This window comes from Amphibalanus amphitrite, unplaced genomic scaffold (genome assembly GCF_019059575.1).
Source record: "Amphibalanus amphitrite isolate SeventyFive unplaced genomic scaffold, NRLGWU_Aamphi_draft 000052F_arrow, whole genome shotgun sequence".
In the NCBI taxonomy this organism is placed as follows: domain Eukaryota; kingdom Metazoa; phylum Arthropoda; class Thecostraca; order Balanomorpha; family Balanidae; genus Amphibalanus; species Amphibalanus amphitrite.
The window spans coordinates 51,430-68,221 of record NW_024881548.1 but is presented as its reverse complement, the minus strand read 5'-3'; the positions used below and the strand labels follow the sequence as shown (position 1 = coordinate 68,221).

Below are 16,792 nucleotides of genomic sequence, written 5' to 3'. Positions count from 1 at the left end.
AGATAACCAGAGGGCATAGCTCAGCACAAGTGACCGGAAGGAATGATGTCGCCTCCTTTCTTACCTTGCATAATTACTGCACACTGCACAGTGCACAGTTATGATAGAGCAGAAACGGTTACGAACCAAACTGCACCTAAACATCTGGAGACCCTTCCCATTTCGGCTTCTCCTATTTCGGCTGTCATCAATTCACAAGCCAAAAACCGAAACTGCTTCATAAAGGACGCCAGCTAAACAGAGACAGACAAATGTTGCCCGCCAAATCTGCATAAGGAGAGTGGTCCGATGACTTGCGGCAGCTCGTGCGCTTTCAGCCGGAATAGTACGACGCTCGCGCCAGAGAAACAGCCAAACAAAGCCATCTTCTTACCCCAGCGTTGGAATAGAGTATCTTTTCTTCGACCCAACTCTCTCTCTCTCTCCCTCTCTCTCTCTCTCTCTCTCTCTCTCTCTCTCTCTCTCTCTCTCTCTCTCTCTCTCCCTCGTTCTCTCTTTCTCTCTCTCTCTCTCTTTCTTTTTTTTCTCTCTCTCTCTCTCTTTCTCTTTCTCTTTCTCTTTCTCTTTCTCTTTCTCTTTCTCTTTTTCTTTCTCTTTCTCTTTTTCTTTCTCTTTCTCTTTATTACTGTCACTCTCTCTCTTTCACTCTCTCCTCTTGCCGTCTCCATCCCTTCTCCTGAGCTCTTTCCTTTCCTGGAATTATTATGTGTTCTGTCTTATGCTGTCCTCTCCTTTCTTCTCATATTTTGCTATGATCTCTTTCTTTCATCAATTGCATACCTACCAGCGCATATTCGTATGCACCTGTCTTAGTTTGTTGCTTTGATCCTTTTTCCTTTCAACGAAGCTCATCGCTTAGAAATAACCCTGCGTATTTTATATTTTAAGCACTATTTTTTCCAATAGCTGAGCTACATATTTGCTCCTCTCCGGCCCAATGGATCTGGTGATTTTGTCCTTAGGTATATCAGCAGATATATGGATGCTTTTGACACTTGTTTATTTCCTCCTTTTGCCGAATCAGCTTGACTCTTTGATACCGTGAGGGGTGAAGATAAATAAACGTGACTTATGCCAATCATCCACTGTAGTGCAGTGTGGATGTTTTGCGTTGTCTTTGTGCTTAAATCTGAGCAGAAAATGTCTTCTCTTTTTTCTGATCTCCAATAACGTTTTACGGTTTTAGGTTTGCTTGACGCCGCTCTTTGGCCTGGATATACAGTAGTACCGAGTATCGAGATCTCACTCTTCAGCCCGGGCACCAGCAGGACCTCAGAATGGCACCCAACCACAGATGCAGATCAGGTAACGTACATCTTCCACAACGGCCCACGCCGAAACCCACGACCGATTTATTTATTTATTTATTTATTTCACATCGTGAGGCAAATCCGTGGAAAAATACGGCTATTACATGCTCGAGTCAGATACAGAATGGGGGGCAATGATGATGAAACAAACACGCGGCATCACACTTCACACAGTCGGATCAGACAAATTGACAACACATTCAGCATACATTTACCGCCGTTTACGTCACTTGCTCGCGCTCATGAAGGTGCTTTCTCAGTCTGGCCTTGAAAGCAGCCTGACCTACGTTGCGCAGTGCTGGAGGAAGCCCGTTGTACTCCGTCACTGCGGAGTACAAAAAGCGGCGGCGACCCGATTCCGTACATATGGCAGGGGTAGCTAGCTGTTCTCCACCACGAACGTCTCTGCCGTGAAGACTCGCTCGTGTCACAAGATTATCAGCAAGTTGCTGCGGCTCAGCAGTGGTAAGCATCTTGTTAACTAGTGCCAGACAGTGGTAGCTGTACAGGCTTTCAATCTGTAACCACCCCAGCCGCTCCATGACGTCACTCACGCGATCATACCTCCGCCGGCCGGAGACCACACGCGCCGCAAACCTGACGACTTTCTGGAGCCGCCGGCGCTGCGTCACGTTGCTAGCGCCATACACAGCTAGACAGTATCGGATAACCGACAACACCAGCCCCTGCACCAGTGTGACCAGCACTGACTGAGGGAGACAATGCCTGCTGTGGCTGAGTCCACACAGAGTGCCAGTGCACCGCCGCACTACATCGGCTGTGTGCGTGACGAAAGTCATATCACTGTCGAACCACACACCAAGGTTTTTGACGGTGCTCGAGCTGGCGATGGTGGAGCCGGAAAAATTGATGCTAATCGGAGGCAGCCGCCGTGTCATCTCACGGGTGCCGAGGACAATCAGCACCAACTGATGAATCAGACAACCGATGAATCCCAGCGCAGGATTGACGCTCGACATTCTTGTTTTCGCCGGCTTGCCATGGACCCTTCCATAAAAGCCATAAAACTCACATCGGGCGGAATCGAATCGGGCCGGAGTTGGCAGCTTCCTGATGGGATTAGCGGCGGCGGCCAGTGCTAAACGCCGTAACGTGCGCCGCGGGAGGCGTCCGGGCGCCGCCGAACGGCGCTAATCTGTCCCCGTGGCCAGCTCCGGTCACCGCCGGCCCACCACCCAAATGAAAAATGAAAATTGTATGACACCTCCATCTATAGGTAGTCGAAAAAGTGGTCCCCCTCGGACCGGAATCAATTGCGCTGGGACTTGTCCGCACAGTTTATGAGCTATTTTAGGAAATATTTCAGTAGATGAAATATTGTTTTTTTTTTAATAGCGTAGTCTCTTTATTTTTATTGATACCTATAGGTGATTTTGCATTTGCTCAGCTATTCAATTTGTCACTTGTTTATGAGTTGGGGACAAGTTATTTTTAAGATCGAAAAATTGCCAGTTTCAACCATTCTTCATAGCACCAGTTCAGTTGTTGTCTAAACAAAGGTATTTGAATACTTGGTAAGGGGTCACTCACGTTTAGTATTAAACACCTTGACAAGAAAAAGAAATATTGGCGCCCTTTTTAATATTCATTTGGCGTTTTTATGATACCTGATATTTACCTGCGAAGTTGATTAAACCTGTATCTAGAAATGTGGGATGTCCAATGAAATTTCCCATTTCCGATTTAATTCCCATTTAAGCCCATGCCCATTGCCCATGATAGCATTTAAATGCCGATTGAAAATTAGGCGTTACTTGAAATAAAATTTCCCCTTTTGGGCACACATAAGTGTCAGACATAATCTCACGAGAGTTGGTTTCCGGTCGACAATGTATGAGAGGGATTTATTAATTTGGCAGTGTAATGGGGGTTTCAGTTTTATGACCCCAAAAAATACAAAATCTAATCTTTAATATAATAGCAAAAAAAAATCGGAAAAAAATTGAAACTCGAAAAAACCGGAATACATGTGATAGTCCCTACCGCCTTCTATCCACATACCAAATTTGAGATCGATAGGTACCTTTTTTTTGCCCAAGTTATAGCGAAAAACTGTTCAACATTGATGACGTCATATTTTCAAACTCCATTTTTAGGAATTCTAGACCACTTAGCGCAAAACAAAGACCACCATTAGGCTCGCCGTGACGAGCGGCATCGTATCAATGCCCATTTTATACAAAACTATCAAATTTGCAATTTTACTTTTTTTGACCTAACATTGACCTGACCTCCACCAGAAAGTGACCTAAACCGTACCTGGTGGTCTTATCACCAGCACCATTGAGTTGGAAATGTAAAATTGGCCATAAAACATGCATCACACAACCTTAGTAAAGTTGGGTTCATGTGCTGACCCTTGGTGACCTGACCTGTGACCTGACCTGGTATCATCAGTAACCTCCAATAGCAACATATGTACTAGGCAACTTACGCCCTATCGCAGATATTCGACAAAATGCGCTTTACTCGATGTTATAGCGCATTCCCTACAAGACCCCTTCTGAACGGCGAAACATTTTATCTTTGACCTGACCTGTGACGTCATCGGTCACCCCGAGGTCAATGAAATTGGAGTTCCCTCAACAAATTTGACAGTGCTATCGAACGCCGTTTGTATTTTACGGATCCGCCCAGTACTTTCGGAGACAAGGACGCGAGTTCAGGCGACCTCTATTTTTAAATTCAGGAGTGATCAATCCAGGAATGCGCCGTCGGCGCGTGCAAAAGGGTGCTTCGATAGAGATAACCCTCGCCCGTATTGGTGTTTTGCCACGATGGAACGTATAAGGGGGGGGGGAGTCTGTTAGACAATAATGCCGTTCGGCACTTGATCGAGCTAGAGCTTCGCCAAAAACACGTGCGTGTTGCCCGTGTTGAGAGGACCCCTATGATACCAGATTTTAAGGTTCTAGGTCATTAGTTGACCTTCCAGGTCAGGTCAAAGACCCAAAAGTCGAGGAAATCGGGACCTGTTAGAAGTACTTAGGTCTTAGAACCCCCCAAAGTGAAGCTGTTATAAAAGTATTTTCGGGGTGCTGATCACGAAATTCATGTTAGTTTGGATCGTAGATGATGGCTTCATACACTTAGGCCAGGTCGGGTCAGATAAGGTCAGGTCAACCAGTAGGTGTAGTAATGGGTATTCATAGTACCTATGTGTCACCGTCAACCACCACTGGCAGCTTCGTAACTTGTTATGAAGCCACCAAAACTACTTCGTAAATGCCCAAATGGTTGCTAAATTCGAAAACAGCTAAAAACCGAGATCATCAAAGGTCAGCGACCTAACCTGACCTTCAAGTGACCTTGATATCCACCCTAATGCATCGGAGCAACATCACATCACATGTAATGAACGCTTGAGACCACGAAAAGACTGCAAACGCGCGGCCCAAGCCCCAAACATGGTCTCGAAAAGTACGTCACAGGTCATTTGAGTCAGGGTCATGAAATTTTCAGGTTAGGTGTAAAATTGATAAACTCGAGGGTGCTAAAAGTTTCGTCGCGATCGGCCGCTTCTTACGCGAGTTATTTGCGAGAAACCCGAGGTGGGTCCTTGGGCCACTTGACCTGAACTCAGAGGTCACCGGTTGACCTGAGACTTCAAAATCAGGTACCAGTCGCTGTGTCACGTAAGGGCTCCGACGCTCGTTTTTTTTTTCGCGACGCTCTATAGCTCCATCATGGGGGCGAAACGGCGAGGGGGTATCCCCGCCCCCCGCCCGGCGCGTATAACCAATCCGGCGAGGGTCAAAACGCTCAACTCATGATAAATTGAAACTCATGAAAAATATTGGTCGCAAAATTGAGACAAAATTGAGACCCGATCCCGATTACGACTCGCCAACGAGGTTTTGTAAATACAGTTGGAAAGCTCCTACCCTAACGATTTCTGGTGAAGTTAAGACCTCATTCACTTATTACAATAACAAACTCCTGTGGCACCTGTGGCATGGACTCATGTCACAGGTGGGGCCGACCGACTGTACGTGCGCACGTACATAAGGAGTCCGCTTCGACATCTCAAGAATGGCTTGGCCGACTTCGCTCAAATTTTGCACACCGTTAGTTACAACTCAGTCAACTTCATCGAACTCATACTATCTTTTTTTAAATAATTAAGTCGGAAACTTTTCATAGGAAGGTTTGACAAGGACAGAGCCACCGCTAAGCGAAGCTTGTTGCGGTGACCCTGCCCTCTACCCTCCGATCGCGCAATTCCAGTTCCATGGCAGAATTTAGAGTCAAAAGTTTAACGTGCACGCATAGCCGCGCACGGCCGGTCCCCTCACTGACTTCGCCTGGCTACGGCCTGCCACCAACCGTAACCATACCTATCAGGAGGCCCATAAAGGTCAAGCGCCCGTCGCGCTTCGAACCCCGACTGTTGTAACCGGGAACGCGTGCTCTCACCACGCGGAGTCCAACGCTCTAACCAAGTACCAACTGAGCTACAGGACCGGCCCGGCTGATGAAAATATAACCGCATACACCCAAACTTATGAGTTATGACCCCGTCAAATATACCAATCACAACGTACAGTTATCGGCCAAAGCTGGCCATCTAGTCTTTCATGAACTTGATTAATTTTGATACAGATGTGTCACATATTGTGGGGACAAAGTTATGACTTCTTCTCTTTTTTTTTTTTTTGTCTGCCATTAGCGTTGGTCCTACTGGACACACGGCCGTGGCGGCCACGCGGGCGACCGAGGAGGTGGCGGCCGACGACGAGGCGCCGGACAATCAGGAAGTCGCGTCGGTGGCGGTGGGGTACACCAAAAAAGTACACCCTTTGGCTAGAGACGGCCACGGCGGGCGGGCCGGGTCGGGTGCCGGTCGCGGGCGCGCTGCCGCCAACCGAACGACGGACGACGGCCGGGTGCGCCGCGCTGGCGAGGGCGCGGCACTGTCTGACGCACGCGGCAGCCGTGGAGCGGCGGCTGGTGGTGCTGTCGTCGGTGAAGGCGCCTTTATTATGACTACGCACCGTCATAAAGTCGCCTTCACCGGCGACTCGCACGCCATCCGCCTCTCCCGGGTGCCCCGCGGGCTGGGAGCCTCCTGCGGCCGAATCTTCGTCGGCTTGGAGGCCGGTGCGAGCTGCGCTCGCACCGGCCTCGGAGCCAACTTAGATGTCGACCTCCGGTGGCTGCGCAGCCAGGTCCGTGACCTTTCCATGCGCGACGTTCACCCGGACTTCGCCTTCATTTCGTTTGGCGGCAACGCGCTCGCCAGGCGCCCCGAGCCCGACAGGCCGGCCACTCTGGTGGCTAACGTGGAGGAGGCCAAACGCGCCTGCGTCCATGAACTCCGGAAGGTCTTTGACCAGATGGAGTTGATGGAGGGAGTTCGTGCGCTGGTACTGAGTGTGGTGCCCCGGATGGGTCTCTCGCCCGAGGGACTGGCGGCCTTCAGGGCCCTCTCTGCGGAGCAGAGGTGAATAAAACTCAAAAGCTGTCACCTACGCGATGTCTAGCTGTCACGAATTTTTTACAAGTCATCTAGAAACAGTAAAGGTACCATATTTTTACGTTTCCTCATCACCTGAAGGCCTAAAAAAAATTGAAAATGGGGCTAGAATGTTAGAAAGAAACTGACCTTTCAAATTTCGGCCTCTGGGCATTACAACGCATCACCACATTTCAGTGACACAACAACAGCAAAATAAATCCAACTTACCTATAGGTCTGATGGACTTCCTAGCTCGTCCTGGCTTCCTGACCCAGTCCCCAGGCTATGTAAACTCTATGGGCTATGGGCCCAGTTCAATCTGAACTCAGGAAAGGATTGTCAGTTGTCACTGATTCACTTGCCTTTGCTTCAGTAGTCAGAACCAATTATCAACGCTCCTACCAAGTTTCTGGGACCGATGGTCATGGCCCTCACCCCAGTTGTGGCCCAGATGTGACGTCCCCCGTCCCAGTCGCCCGGTCCTCCCCTACTCCAGCGGCGGCCAAGGCCGCGCCGGTCCCCGCCACCGTTCAACCGGCGACGAGCGGGGACAAGCTGTCGCGCTGTCGCCGTTTTTCCTGCGTTGTCTATGGCGCTTCACAACGCACCGGCTGTCGCACCGGCGGGATTTTTCAGCCCCAGCTGTCTACAAAGAGATGACGCTGCTAAATTTTTGTGGCGTGGTCCATAGTGGCCCTCTATGGGAAGACAGCTTTGCTTTTAGCGGAAACGGCCTAGTTATCAATTTTAGATGCATCAACTAAGATGCTCGAATCTGTCTCGTTATTCCTATGGCTGTCACCTACGCACGCAGGCGAGTAGCAGGGTTTTTTCACCTCTGCTGCGGAGATAGAGGATCTCACTGACCAGTATGGTCACCGATTTCTTGGCGTGGAGCGGGTCGTGGAAGACGACAGTGCCGCGGGCGAGAACACATGCGGTGCACGGCCCGATGGACTGGATGCCGCTCCTGCGCCGCCAATGGACTCCAACTCGCCCCCAAACACGGAGGGTGGGGGACGGGGATGGTGCTGAGGGGACATCGGGCCAGCCGTCATGGCCGTCTGACTCAAACATGTATAGCTCGGACAACGTCCATCTGTCCAAATGCAGGCATGACAAAATATGGGATGAGCTTGTGCAGCTCGCGCATTCGGTCTTTGTGCCCCGCCGCCACAGCGCGATCGGCAGCTAAGCCGCCAATGACTGGTAAGAAACTACCTTCACTGGCATTGTAGCGTAAAGATCATTTATATAATGCCTAAAAAGTTCCCCCACACACGTGCGCTGTTGACACTTTTTAATGCGTAGGTACCTTGCTTTTGTTATGCCATTCAATGGCTATATATAGTCGTTTGTTGACGCATGGGTATATTTGCAGGGTGTGTGGGTCGTAATTCAACAGTTCGTATTGCATTTTGGGTACGATGCGGCAGCAGGTTTGCCATCTGGATAATGCATCCGTTAACCATATACGTGTATGTACATATATGACACAATGTCGTTATCATATCGTTATCGTGTCTGAATACCTGCCTGAGCGTCTTCGTCTGTCCTTTTCCTGTCTATCTGTAAGTCTGTGTGAATGTCCGTCTGACTCGGTCCGTTGGTCATTTGATAACCATGGTCCGCGTATCCCCATAGACGGCTTCCGTGGTGCGCCTCTGTATGGGCATGGAGCCGTCTTTCCACGTGGACTGGGAGCGGCCGACACACGCCTTCAGTCCGTGCGACCACATGGACTTGGAGGCCACAGTGCGCCACTGGTCGGCCATCATGATCCCGCACGGTACCAGCGGCTTTCACCCCATGTGCCCGTTCTGCGCCACGCCGCTGAGCGCCGCCATGTCGCACGTGCGGCTCGTCTTCCAATGCAACCTGGACTGAGCCGGCCGGCGGCGTCCGACGCCGACCCACTGTATAGTTTCCTGCGAGCGCCTGCTGACCAAGAGGGGTGAGCGCGGCGAGCATCGCATGTGCCTGCAGCCGGCGCGCTGTGAGCGGGCCGCCGCGGCAGGACAGCCGGCGCGCTACAGACTGTTTTTATTGACCATTCGCGTGGTGCGATCGCTTCATGAGTGGGGTGGTGCGTTAAAAACGCCCCTATTTCATTCCTCCTCTATTCCTCCATTTCTAATAAAGAAACTTTTTGCTTGAACCTTTTTGTTTGAACATAAGTAGTGGGGATGCCTCCCATGTGTGAAGATGCAGTACATAATCTGATTTTCGGCCGGCTGCCGTGGGGACGCTTTGTACGTCTTATATCTCGGCAAGCACTTAGCGGATCACTTGTAGTTTAGTGTTACGGATAGCTTCTTCCCTTCTCCAAGCACTGTGTTATTATTTTTGCTTGTTGGTGACCCCTAGTACACGTGCCAGATGCAAAAAAAAGAGGTGATAGTTCTGTTACAATTACCTTAACTCTGTGAGTACTGAGCCGATTACGCCAAGACTTGGCATAGATCTATAGCCACCCAACGTAACAGCAGGTTGTTTGAAAAGACAAACACTACGTGCGTGCAGGGTGGCGCTTTCAGATCTCGAGAACAGCTGCGCCGATTGTGCTCAGATTTGGCACACCGCTAGGGACTCTTTAGTAGAGTGCCTTGCACAGGTTAGTTGGGACCCAGTTTGCACGTGCGCACGTGCAGGGTGCCGCTTCGAGATCTCGAAAGCGGCCGGGCCGATTGCACTCAAATTTGGCACACCGCGCGGTTAGTAGAGTGTCGTGCACGTCAGTTTGTAGGACACCCGCTCCGGTCTGCACGTGCAAAGCTCATCCTCTCGTTTGGCGGCGGGCGTTTTTGCAGCGTTTACAGGTGAGTGGGTTCAAACAACCTGCGGTCCCGCGTTGTGGAGATGCTGGTGTAATTGGGGGTTTCCGTTTTTAAGATATTGATCGGACACTGCTGTGTGCTTGTTATGTCTGGTAAGAAGCTGGTATTTTGCTTAGTTTGCTTTTTATTTAGAAAATACGGTGACGAATAAATATTGATGAAGCATAAGCCTTGAATTGTTACCGATCACGCAGAAATGCAAGGATTTCTTACCAGGGATCGTGCACGCTGATTGCAACACTGTATCAAGCCTGCAGCCGGTACCTAAAGGTAGTAAGCGGAATACAAAACCCATTAGGCATCATTTTGTCCAGAACACCTTGTCTAAAGCCGGTGCTGTTGTTCTATTTTCGTCGTACATATGTTAACAACGAAATTGGAATTTAATTAGCTACGTCATAGCGCCTCTTTCGAGTTGCATTCACATTTAAGATCACTAGCTGTGAAAAAAAAATGTTGATGTTATGATGAAGCGTGTACTTCCCTTTCGACATTCAAGGTCTGGTTTATTTGACTCAAAGAAATAATTCATTAAGACTCCAGAAGAACATGTACAGAGCCTCTGTTATGTTAGTAGTGTGCATCTGGTAGAAGGGCATAATTTCAGATGACCATTGGCGGCCCCTGAGCTGCCCTCGTCAGATCAGATGACGGTCGACAGTCTTACAATAAATAAGCCGATTAGCATGGCTCGTTTAGTTGACAACGGCATCAACGTGCTTGCAGAAGAGCGAAATGGGATCAGGGATTGGGAGTAAATTGTTGTGTTGTTGGTTTATAAACGTACGATAGTAGGGGAGAGTGGGGTGGGTTGTATCAGTTTTTACTTCGAGACCCATAACCTCGTAACTATCCGTGATAAACTCATTATTTCCATACTATCTCCTTCCTTGATTCTTCTGCTTTTTTGTGCAAAGTAACTTTTCCGCTACCGCTACCAGTTTTTCTTCTACGGTCTGCCGAATAGAACAATGTTTTTGATACAACTTGCCCCATGGCTTGGGTGAGTTGTATCACATGGTGGGGTAATTTGTATCACTAGGTATTTCACGTTTCAGGGAGTGTGCTTGCTACTGGTTTTGAACATAACAACAACATTAAATGGGGTTAATACAATGTATATGCTCAAAGGCTTCACTTTTATTAGACCAAACTTAGGTCAATGCAATCCGAACGAAACATCGAAACGAACGAAACATCAACAGACTAGATGCAAAAGTGGCCCGTTAAGAGCAAAGAAGCCAACACATTGTGCCGAAATGGAACAAGTATTGACTAGCTACCTACAAACGCGAGACAAGGCTTAGCTTTCGCGATCAAAAGCAACATACCCATACATACATACATGTTACAACATACCCCACCCGGCTCTGACACAACATGTACCTCGCCGCCATCTTGGAAAAAACATCCTCGTGCTCAAAAACAGCGGACAGCTGGAGAAATCAATTTTCACTAACGCAGCCTTAGAACCTACCCTCACCACCGCTACGTAGATCTTTCAAATTCGTGCACATCTAAATGCCCAAAACACACATTTTCTTGCAACTCATTTTTTTAGAATGACATTAAAAAACATAAAATCGGCTCTCACCTCGAGACGCGTCCACCCAGCCACACGACAGAACAGGGAAAGATGGCGCCCGGAAAACCTCGTCGGCTGGTCGTGTCACGAGCGCTATCTATTGGATAAGTTTGGCACAATTCGCCCTGATACAACTTGGACATGATACAACTCTCCCCGCTCTCCCCTAGTTTAGTGCAGTTGAATGTCATTTATTTCGTCATAGGAATGTGCTGTGTATTGTCTTTGTCGTTATTGAAGTCTTTTACCAACCATTTCATAATTTTATGCGACCATCCTTCTCAGCACATCAATCAGGAACTGAAGCAGTCGGTGACGATACCTATGGCAGGCTTTGTCAGAGCAGTGTTTTCTTTCAATTGACAGTGTTTTCCAAAGCAATGTCATACAATTCCAATTGACTGATTATAATTTCCTTTCCGGCTGACTGTCACCTCACCCAGGCAACCGTCATCGGAAGGGAAAGTGGCGTTGGGGGCAGCTTTAAGAGGAGCATGTCCCTCCAGGTTATCAGTTTGAGTGGCTTGTGTGGCTTCAAGTCTATCCTTCCATTGCATGCCAGCCCCAACGACAGTGCAATCAGCCGATGGAGAAATCAGCCCGTCTTCCCTAACCCTTTCATCGCATGGGTCGCCATGGCCCTGCAATGGTTTGAAATAAAGACTGAAAGTTTCTACCCCAACAAAATAAGCAAGCAAACCAACTAACCAACAAATAAACCAATTCAGCAGAAGATGTCACTCGTACGGTTTTCAGTTATACCATATATTACGGGCACTTGAACTTCTAAATGCATTATGTAATGCCATTAGACAAACCGGATAAAGACAATTCTCGATGCGAGACCCTTGGGCAACAATTACCACAGATTCGCTATAGATATTTCCAAGAGAGTGGGTTTGTGACTCGGTCACACTTATTCAAAGGGACTTATCAGCGATCGTATCACCAATGAACGGATAAGCTTTAAAATATTATTGGTCGTTTTGGGGACGTGGTCACCATGCGCGCATGCTGATCTCTCACCAGTTTTCTGGCAAATTGACATTTTTCCGTAAGGTGACGCAATTCACCCTCCTTCGCCAAATGCATTTTACGAAATAAATGCTTCCTTTTACACTGGCGTTAATAGGCATATTGCATGTGTATTGTGTACTAGCCACGGATACCTAACAAAGTGCGCATTTAACCCTCGCCCCGTTGGGGGGGCAATTGGCCCCCCTCTCCTGTGGTTTTTCCTGAATAGCAAGAAAACGTACCAAATTTTCAGTACGGGACCCGCAGTTGCTACTGTACACGAACAGATTGATATCTTGTTTTTTGGCCAAGTTATAGCGAAAAAAAAACTTCAAAAATGATGACGTCAAATTTTTTAACTCAATTTTTAGCGATTCTAGACCACGTAGGGAAAAACGAAGACCACCATTGAACTCCCCGTGACGAGCTGCATCGAATCGATACCCATTTTATGCACAAATATCAACTTTGAAATTTGACCTAATTTGACCTGACCTTGACCTGACCTTGACCAAAACGTGACCTAAGCTGGCCCCAACGGCTGCCTGACCCACATAATCGCATTTGTCATGTAAAATGGACCATAAAACATGTATCACACGACACTTTCATATTGTGACCCCCCAGTGACCTGGCCTCTGTGACCTGACCTGGTATCAGTGACCTCAAATAGCATAATATGTGTTTGAAGAGCATTTCTCCATCGATGATTTTCAATGAAATGCATTTTACTCGATTATACAACGCATTTCTTGAAATGCCTGTAAACGGTGAAAATTCGACCTTTGACCTGACCTGTGACGTCATCGGTTTGACCTAGATCAATAAAATTGGGTCACAAGGTAGTTCCTTATAGGGCTATCCAACACCGTTTGCCGCTTGTCGCTAGGTTGCGTGGTTCTCGAGATCTTAGGGGAGGGGGCAAATTGCCCCCCCCCCCCAACAGGGCGCGTTGCTCGGCAGAGCCCAACGGGGCGCGGGTTAATCATCTATGTTCTGAAACTGTGTGTATGTCATATCATACATTCTATATCTCAAACGCCTTAACTTTGTCCTGTCCTCCACTTTGAAAGCAAAATTATTCAAAACAAACATACTTTTTTAATTCTCTGGCCTGGTTTTATCAGCAAAAACAAAACAAAAAATCCTTCTTTGCCTAGCCTATCATGATGAATGCTGAAAGCATTCATTTTTTAGAAGGTAGCAAAACTTCATATATGGATCGCTACTGCGCTCTCGACTCTTCTCTGAAAGGAAGGGTGCCACCTTCCGAAATTTTTGTTCTATGAATCTATTTTACTTATTTGAATTTTTAGACGTGGTTAGCGCGTCCACAATATACAAAAAACCGAAACATTGCATTTAATACATTGGCCAAAAAAAAGATCGTTGTTTATATCACCACTACAACTCAAGGTCGTTTGATGTGGCAGCTAGGACGGCTGGCATATCCTGTTGTCATGGCAACATATCATTCTGCCATTTGCATTGATGGCGCAACTGAGACAAAAAGATGAACAAATAAAAAGGAATAATAAATAAATAAATTATATAGATTACACATGTTACGCGGAGATACGTCAAAAGAACATCAAATAAGTCGAGTAAAGGTTTTTCCTTTACAATGCTTAAGAGATCTATGGAACCCTTCACCCTTCATGCAACTTACTAGAAAAACTTCCCAATTAAAATTTTAAAACTTAAGTGTATACCATAAAGAAAAAATATACCCTTTCAAAATGATAAAACATGCTTCAAAAGTATAACTTTTATACATACCTTTGCTGATTTCATGTTTTATAAAATACCCTTAACACGACGAGGAAATAGTGCTGAAGATTTTTGCCTGCCCGAATGCTGGCAGCAAAACTCGCAAATGATAACTTCACGTGCGGATTCAATGCTGACCGTCTCGAGCATAGGTAAGTGAAGCCGGTTTTTAGGTTCATGTGAGGCTAATCTTGTAAAAACTGCGTTGTGTCCAAAAGGTGGCACCCTTCCTTGAAGAGATCAGCTACAAAACGGAGTTTTGAGATGTAGGTCTTGGACCTTGGTATTCAGTTTTGATGTATTTTCATTGCCTTGCCGACTAATACCATTTTCTTGGTCGTACATTGGCAAATGTAATGCTTACTTATTGACCACGGATGGTTGGTATGGTGGGTATGGTTGGTTAACTGGTTGCTTTGTTTCAAACACTCTGTGCTGTATTCATCGGAATGATATAAGTCACACAAGCTCAAGCCCAATTATGGATTGATATAATGGTGAGCTGACTCAAACACCTTGTGCTCTGCATTCCTTTTTTTCTGGGGACGAGAAGATAAATTGGTAGCGTTTGCCGTTTTCTTCTTGTTGCATGATATCATCACTAAGAAGCATAACAATAATATGAACGGATGCATCTCTCAGTATGTCTTGGGAAGCTAATTGTTTTAGCGTTATGTTAACGCTGGTACACGTCACCGGTAACCGTTTAGCTACACTCACCTTTGTGTTGGCGGTCCTGCTGCTGGATCCCTGGAGATTGACTTGGGGTGACCTCAGCTGCTGAGTATCCTGGGGTGTCGCCGGCCCCGGCGGGGTGACCTCGGCCGCCCTGTGTGTCCTGGGGATGTCGTCGGCCCCGGCGCTGCTGCGTCCGTCGCCCGCCGTCCCGCCGCGGTATCCGGTCGTCTGGTGAGCTGTGTGTGCCGCACAGCGGCCGCAGCCGTCGAGCGCGGCGCGGGCCGCGCGGGACCCGCCGGCCAGTGGCCCCGCCTCTCGACCCGTCTCATTGGCCGGCGCGTCACCTCCGTCAGAGCGGCGGCCTCCTCCGCCCGGAGGCCACCTCGCGCACACCGGCCCCCGGCTGCGGCCGCAGCCACCCCGCCGGCCGGCACCACACCAGCCGCGGTCTGTCAGTCGCGGATCTTATCGGCGGTTGTGATCCGGGCTGCGGGAAGCTGGTTTTCTCACTGTCCAGCGCGGTGGGAGGGCCACATCCTCCGGCACCGTCAGTGCCACCTCTGCAAGGTCGGCGGAGGTGGGGCTCTGACCCGGCTGGTGTTGTGGCCGTGTGCCTGCGATGCAGTCTCCGTCCGATTAGGACAGCCGACACGGAGGTGGGCCGATTCTGGGGCCGCGGCTACCGGTGAGCATTGGTTCGGGCGAGCCGGGCTGCCGGAAACAGCGACCGGAGAGCGGTGCTTTCATCGGGTTAGTGATTTCATCGAGCTCAGATATTACGTATAGATGTCTAACCATACCTATTTAGTTAGATGGAGAGAGCATGTTTCCTTCAAAATGAAATGAGTTGCTAGATAATGAAGTGTGTGCAGCTCAATTCTGTGGAATTCATATTTCGCCTAGATGCCATGCTACTATTGCTTGTAGTAATATCAACGAGCAGTTGGTGTGCGTTTTTTTAGGCATTTAAGAACGGTGCAACCCGCCATAACGTTTCAAACTGGTACAAGAAATGTACTGTCGCCCAGCCAATTTAAATTGCGATTCAAAAGCAGATCATAGCATGCCAGTTTCATTTCAAACATTATGAGCAAGTCTATTTTGATGTGTCATGGGCAACAGACATTAGGGTGTGTCGACAGAGGGGTTTTTCTCACAGATTCGCGTTAGACAAAGATATAAATTGGCGGGAGCATGCCAAAACACTAGCCCTGCAGTTGGTTTTGCGTAAAAATGCGATTTGACGAGGCTCGGGCAGGTCGAAGTTACAGCGAAAAAGTCGCAGTCGACGGTGCTGCCACCTACATTGCCAATAACGGGCACTATCATATCGTTATAATTGGGGTAGTTTCAAATGAGAAATGACTTCTATTTTTGTTCAAACTGCTTAAGAAGAAATAAAACAATTCGGAAACATACATTTTTCCCATATATCGCGTTCCATTTTTTCCTGTTGAGTTGTTAGGAAAGTGGTAAATTTCAAGGTTGACGGCTAAAAAACGAAACAGGAGGAACAGAGCAGGAATCACCAAGACGTGCGCCGCGCCGATGCTGTAGCCTGTAGATAAGGGGTGAGCAACAGAACCAGCATACCTAACGATTTTGATTAGTGATAGATATTTTTCTCTAAATGAAAGACTATTAGTAACTAAGGCAAGCCTTCTAATATAGGTATCGACAGGGTTGCGGTAAAAGGTACAATCGATGGCACATTACAATTATTCTGAGTTGGGAAACAACACTCTTCAGATAACTACCATCAACAACCTCACTATCTCCTATATGGGAGCTATTTCATCTGATTCCAGCGCCCTGAAAACAAACAGGTTATCATCAAAAATTTCTGTATTAGCGCCTACCGACATATGCTGAATGACGCTATCAATACCCAACATTTGTAAAAGGTGATTCGCCACACAGCCCGCCGGCGTCGGAGGGGTTGAATCAGTGAGCCAGATTGCCAGCGACTCACCGCTGAACTACCGGGCGTAACAAAACGGACGATGCGACATGACTCAGAGATCATCACAGACGCGACGGTAAGCCGCCAACATCTCCTCTGATGTACCTATGCTTTAAAAATGTTGGCCAAAATTTAAGATCTATGTTATCTAGT

General features: G+C 47.9%; 1 protein-coding gene across 2 annotated transcripts in view; it reads right to left on the bottom strand.

Annotated features, from left to right (window-relative positions):
* LOC122377881 (lachesin-like) overlaps positions 1-14,945 on the bottom strand; it is a 38,381-nt gene extending 23,436 nt beyond the window's left edge. The window contains exon 1 of one of the 2 annotated variants that reach the window (XM_043358426.1): positions 14,719-14,945. The gene's annotated coding sequence lies outside the window, so the exon portion shown is untranslated. The remainder of the gene's footprint in view (positions 1-14,718) is intronic. The other variant, XM_043358425.1, reaches the window with a different exon arrangement.
* Positions 14,946-16,792: the final 1,847 nt, after the last annotated feature.